Source organism: Chlorocebus sabaeus, chromosome 4, assembly GCF_047675955.1.
Source record: "Chlorocebus sabaeus isolate Y175 chromosome 4, mChlSab1.0.hap1, whole genome shotgun sequence".
NCBI classification, from domain to species: domain Eukaryota; kingdom Metazoa; phylum Chordata; class Mammalia; order Primates; family Cercopithecidae; genus Chlorocebus; species Chlorocebus sabaeus.
The window spans coordinates 24,360,235-24,366,890 of record NC_132907.1 but is presented as its reverse complement, the minus strand read 5'-3'; the positions used below and the strand labels follow the sequence as shown (position 1 = coordinate 24,366,890).

Here is a 6,656-nt window from a genome sequence, read left to right as displayed (position 1 = left end):
CAGAGGAGCCAGAGCAAAGCCTAGAAATGTTGATTTGGGAAAAAATAGATGTCCCAAGAGTGAAGAGAGGGGACTTATGGGAACCTGGAAGACTACCAAGGACAAGTAGCCCCAGCCCAAAGAGAAGAGCAAACTGGAGACGCTCAGTGTTAACTACCCTTCCCTGAACACTTCAGGATGGCTGAATGCCTACACATGGTAATGAAGGAAGGGCCCTCATTCTAGCTAGATTCTTCTGGCTTCTAAGAACAGAGATCTCTGCATTTCAGCTCCTTAGTCTTCCCTCAGTTGACTTTATCTGCTTCACCACAGTGACTGCTTTCTCACAGCTTTGCTTACTTAGAGACCATCATGGACTCTTCAGCCCTGACTTTATGTCACAGAGGTTTTGTTTAGGCTCAGCTTGCAAATCTTTACCTCTTTCCATATGTGGCTTAAATTACTGAGCATCCTATTTGTCCAGCTGAACTTTTTAAGCCAGACTGTAGGTTAACGATCATTGACCAGCTTGTGGACTGGCTACTTTTGAAACAGGTGTTCATTTTTATTCAATCAGTTGGGAAGAGAGTCACATGCTTCAAAGCATAGCTACCCTAGGCCTGCTCATCAGTGGAAATTGTGGCAAACAGATGTTACAAAATGTCTAGGGAGACCTTGAGCCACCTAGGAATATTAATTTAGTTTAACATTCTCTGTTTGATAAAAGCAAGAAAATCTGATAAACTGCCAATAAAGATTTTACCTCTTAAAGAAATAACTTTCAATTACGTAAAAAGTTCACTTATTCTGAATACCATATAGAGAGGTTACTAGATATTCTCTTTCAGATGACATAGTAGACTGGTAGATATTTTTTCTTTAGCCTGAGGAGTTAAAGTGGCAGTTGTAATGTTACCATCAGTGAGTCTTCTGCTGAGTATAGCTACTTTTTTTTTTTCTTTTTTTTTTTTTTTTAGACGGAGTCTTGCTCTGTCTCCCAGGCTGGAGTGCAGTGGTGCAATCTCGGCTCACTGCAAGCTCCGCCTCCTGGGTTCGCACCATTCTCCTGCCTCAGCCTCCTGAGTAGCTGGGACTACAGGCACCCGCCAGCACATCCAGCTAATTTTTTTGTATGTTTTTAGTAGAGATGGGGTTTCACTGTGTTAGCCAGGATGGTCTCAATCTCTGATCTTGTGATCCACCCTCCTTGGCCTCCCAAAGTGCTGGGATTACAGGCATAGCTACCTTTTTTAACTGGAATGGTTGAGAGTATTCTTACTGATGCTCCTTAATCCATTTAACCCACAACTTCTCACAACTACAGGAAACATGACTCATACATTTCTTGGGCCTTTCATGGAATTAAGTTTTGGCATTATGTGCAAGTACTGACTTTAAAAATTTTTGTATCACAGCTAAGAAATGTATATATTTGTCCCTGTGCAAAATGGCAAATAGATAGCTCTTCATTCCTACGACAATGATATCATGCTCTTACTAAAAACAGGGTCGTAGTCTAAAAGCCAATGAGAATGAAGTTGGTATAAACCATTATAATTGGACCGCATTTCTCCTGCCCCTCTGCCAAACCACATCCACTTATCCTTCCAAGCCCAGCCAAATCCCACCTTGTCTGTGAAATTCCTGAGATAATAATGATTAAAAGAACAAGGACAGGGAAAGGCAAGATCCTGGGAAATAGCTTGGGTGACTAAGAGAGGTTCCTATAGCCAATAATAAAGAGGGAGTGTAGGGAGAAAGGCGTCAGGGAAGAGGCCTCAGCCAGTAGCTGGAACTGTCCACATGAGCAGCTTCAATGGTAGGGCCAGTTTTGGAAGCTCCAAAGAAGGAAGAAAGGCAAATCTCACTTCCAGTACACTAAAACTGGTGGACACTGGGGACAGGGCAGAGACAGGAGATACTTGTCTAGAATACAAAATCAGAGTGGGAACAACAGAGGGAAGGATGGAATGCTGAGCCGTCATCCTGGCCAAGGGGCAAGGATGGGTAAATGCAGTGTTCAATGTTTGAAATGGGCTGGGCAGAGCTAATGGCAGGGATTATTTGAGCCTACCTTCTAAGTTTAGAGGAATAAAAGAGCAGAAAATTAAGATATCAACTGATCTTTCTCTTCTCTGAACTCTTGGGAATTCTTAATGCATAGAAACATACAATTTAACACTAGCTTGTTCTCACCTTGTCTCTTAATCTAATTTTTTTTAATTGCAAGGGCCAGAAACCTATTCAAACTAACTCAAGTTAAAAGGGATGTCAAATGGCAAGACTATAGCAAGGTCTCAGAGAGATTCAGGAAATGCAAAACAAATAAGATCCAGGAAGGGAGAAAGCCAGGAATCTTGAAGACCAGCCACACTTCATTTCCCTCTCTCTTATGGATTGCCTATTTCTTTGTATAACTATTTCATCTAGATTTCCACTGTTCTTTACCTGGTCCATCTGTACCTCCATTTTCTCAAAACCCCAATGGTCCCATTATAGCTACCCAAACCTGACTTCATGACCTCTCATTCGAGCACCCATCACCAATTTGTTGAGTTTCTCTATTTCCTAAGTGTAAATTCCTTGTTAGGGGAATATAATTGACTTGACTTTTCTTTTCCATAAAGACTCCAAGGCATGGGCGGCTATCTGTGGGTGGGGTGTTCACCTCAAGTGATCTGGGGGATAAGGCAAGTTGAACCCCTTGGTTCTAAACAGTGAATGAGGGGAGGACACCTCTGTGGATTATGAGTAAGGCATATGGGAACACATTTCTAGGACATATTCCCAATACATTGTGAGATTCTGGAGGGCTAGAATAGTGACATGTCTCAGGTATACATGTAGTAGAACCTCCCTTATTCAACCTCCACTTAGCTGACTCTCCAAATTTACTTATGATCTCCATTTCCTCTAGAAAACTTACTGCTCCATGCCCATGGCATAGAGAAGTCTCTCAGCTAGGAAGCCGCTCTGTGTCTACTTCTTCCCTTGAGTTATGAGCTTGCCAAGGATCAGCCATGCTTGTTGCCCTATGTCCTTACACCAGTAGTGCTTTCACTTAATAGATAAATTTAGAGCATGTGAATTAGAAAACTGTTTCTACAAAAACTGATTTGAATGCTGTGAAAAGACACATAAAATTGAATCACACATACACAAAAACTTCACTCTCAAATTAGATGTGAGAAAGACAATCAAATAATGTAGGGGGAAATGTATGAAAAATCTGCAAGTCATACACAGTCAGCTTGCATGAAAACTGTCTTTATGTTGTTGAGTCACTTGAAAGAAACCAAAACTGGAAATAATAGATTATTCATTATGGATATGATTTTTTCCAGAAAGATCATACAGAACTCTTATCAGCTGATCTAGAACCAAAGCACAGGTCTTAGCTTTCCATGAAAAAGTGGCAAATGAATTTATATGTATATGTATTTATATGAATTTATATGTTTACATATTAACTTCAGGTATATGTACAATTAAAAAGTTGGATTTATTGAAACAGCCAATCATGATAAGGAAAACTTTTTCCATTACAGTGAGTTCTCTGGTGATGTTGATAGCTTGGAACTGGGGGTCATGGTCGAGTATAGCTTGTCCAAAGGCAAAGGCAATAAAATCAGTGCAGAAAAAGTGAACAAAACACACTCAGTGAATGGCATTACTGAGGAAGCTGATCCCACCATTTACTCTGGCAAAGTCATTCGCCCCCTGAGAAGTGTTGATCCAACACAGACTGAGTACCGAGGAATGATTGAGATTGTGAAGGAGGGCGATATGAAAGGTGATGTCTATCCATTTGGTGTCGTTGGGATGGCCAACAATAGGGATTGCCTGCAGAAAGGGGAAAGCATCAAGTTCCAATTGTGTGTCCTGGGCCAAAATGCACAAACTATGGCTTACAACATCACACCCCTGCATAGGGCCACAGTGGAATGTGTGAAAGATCAGTTTGGCTTCATTAACTATGAAGTAGGAGATAGCCAGAAGCTCTTTTTCTGTGTGAAAGAAGTTCAGGATGGCATTGAGCTACAGGCAGGAGATGAGGTGGAGTTCTCAGTGATTCTTCATCAGCGCACTGGCAAGTGCAGCGCCTGTAATGTTTGGCGAGTCTATGAGGCCCCAAGGCTGTTGCAGCTCCTCGACCTGATTGGTTGGTCAATCGTTTGAAGAACATCACTCTGGATGATGCCAGTGCTCCTCACCTAATGGTTCTTCATCAGCCAAGGGGACCAGATAACTCAATGGGGTTTGGTGCAGAAACATCCGTCAAGCTGATGTCATTGACTAACCACATCCACAAAACATATCTTTAATCCACTATGATCAAGTTGGGGAGAATCTGGTGAAGGGTTCTTGATATCTCCCTCTTCATCCCTCCCGAATCTGGAATACTTATTCTATTGAGCTATTACACCAGTTTTAACACCTTCTTCGACTTATGTTTAAAAAAAAATAAATTTAAGAAAACCATTTTAAAATAATGCACAGTTCAGCCTGGAAAACTTAAGGTGGTGTCTTATAGTGTCAATTTTAGGAGCTTTATTTGGAGCATTTAACGTAACTGGTAATTGCAAAATCCACTTCGTCTGTGTAAGTGAAAAATATAGACTGTTATCTTGTTGGCCCTATGAAATTCTGCACTTTTCATTATATACTCTACCTTCATTAATTATTTCTGGCAAGATATTCTGCCTTAGCACTCAGTTGCATTCTTTTTCTTTTTCTTCCTGTTCATGATGCTTTAATTCTGAGAACCATATGAGGGTAGAATACATTATCTTTTAAAAATTACACAAATTTGTATAGGCAAACCATTTCTTAAAGTTGATGGCCAAATTTTAAAATGTTATTTTTTATATCATTTATAATCTTGTCACAATCCACTTAAAGAAGTTTGTTTATATTTCAGCGAAAATTATCTTCCAGAGTAGGTTTTATTCTTGAGTTGAGGGGTAACTTTACTACAATTAGTAAGTATGGTACAGAATTTCATGCAAATGAGGAGTGCCAGCAGTGTGATAATTTAAACATATTTAAACAAAAACAAAAAAAATGAATGCACAAACTTGCTGCTGCTTGGATCAATGCAGCTTCTAGGACCCTGTTTCTTTTACTGATTTAAAAACAAAACAAACAAAAAAAATAAAAATGTTGTGCCTGAAATGAATCTTGTTTTTTTTAATAAGTAGCCACCTGGTTAGTGTGTCCTGTAAAATACAGACACTTGACCCTTGGTGTAGCTTCTGTTCAACTTTATATCACGGGAATGGATGGGTGTGTTCTTGACTGTCTTCTTGAATTGGCCATAGACAGGGTCCCTGGCCAGTGGACTGAAGGCTTTGTCTAAGATGACAACCGTCAGCTCAGGGGATGTGGGGAGGGCGCTTTTATCTTCCCTCTTGTCGTTTGAGGTTTTGATCTCTGGGTAAAGAGGCCGTTTGTCTTTGTAAACACAAAACATTTTTGCTTTCTCCAGTTTTCTGTTAATGGTGAAATAATGGAAGTGAATAAAGTTTTACTGATTTTTGAGACACTTAAAAAAAAATGTTTTGGGTAGTTTTTTTGTTTGTTTGTTTGAGATGAAGTCTTGCTCTGTTGCCCAGGCTGGAGTGCAGTGGCGTGATCTCAGCTCACTGCAACCTCTGACTCCTGGGTGCACAAATCTGCCTCAGTCTCCCGAGTAGCTGGGCCTACAGGCGCCCGGCACCACGCCCGGCTAATTTTTTGTATTTTTAGTAGAGACGGGGTTTCACCATATTAGCCAGGATGGTCTGGTAGTAGTCTTCTTTATTATTATTCTCTTCAGTAGCTGCCAGCCATCAGTGCAGTCAGATTAAGCAGGACTTCTGCAATTTTAATCCTTCCTGCCCCTCCCCACTCAGTAACTTGCTTAAGCACCGAATATGTAATAGGCACTAACAAACCCCTACTCCTTGACAACCCCAAAGGAGGTAAGCAGTTAAACATCAACGAACACCCTGTGCCCAAATAAGCTTCATGGCCCAATATTCCTCACCACTGAGCCAACTGTTAGTAATAATGAACTTGAGCCAGTTCACTGTTAATTCCAAGAAAGAAAATAATGTGATCTTTTGCTTTGAATTCATTGTCAAAATATTTGGCATGCTTTTAAATATCCCCCTAGACAGTAGGAAACCTGCCCTAAACATTGTCCTACCCCTAGAGATGGGGTAAGCGAAACAACAGAAAAAATGCAAAGTAATGATAGCGCATTCTTTGCCCTGCCATCTAGTGTAATGGGTAAGAGCACAGCTCTGGGGGCTGAGGCTCCTTGGCATTAACTTGAAACAAGACCTTGACAACTACTTAATCTTTCTGAGTCTCAGTTTCCTCTTCTGTCAAATGGGTTGTTGTAAGAACTAAATGTAAATGAAGTCATGGATGAATGGCAAGATAAAGTTTTCTTTTCCCCTCACCCCCCTTTTTCCCTCCTCTAACCACCTGCCCACCAAGGAGACAGGGAGGGTGGAAAACACAATAAAGAGAAGAAACTGTCCCTCTAACAATGCCTGGAGTATCTACAGAGCAGTCAGCAATAACAAGAAAGAGGTATGTGTTATGTTTGCTGCACTCTGAAGAAGAGGAAGGGCCTAAAACCTTCTCAGCGTCTCATTGTAAGGCCTAGAGCAACAGCGCCTTGAAAC

General features: G+C 40.8%; 1 pseudogene; it reads left to right on the top strand.

Moving 5' to 3' along the window:
• Positions 1-3,481: 3,481 nt before the first annotated feature.
• On the top strand, positions 3,482-5,509 carry LOC103225142 (cold shock domain-containing protein E1 pseudogene; annotated as a pseudogene).
• The last annotated feature ends 1,147 nt before the right edge of the window (positions 5,510-6,656 follow it).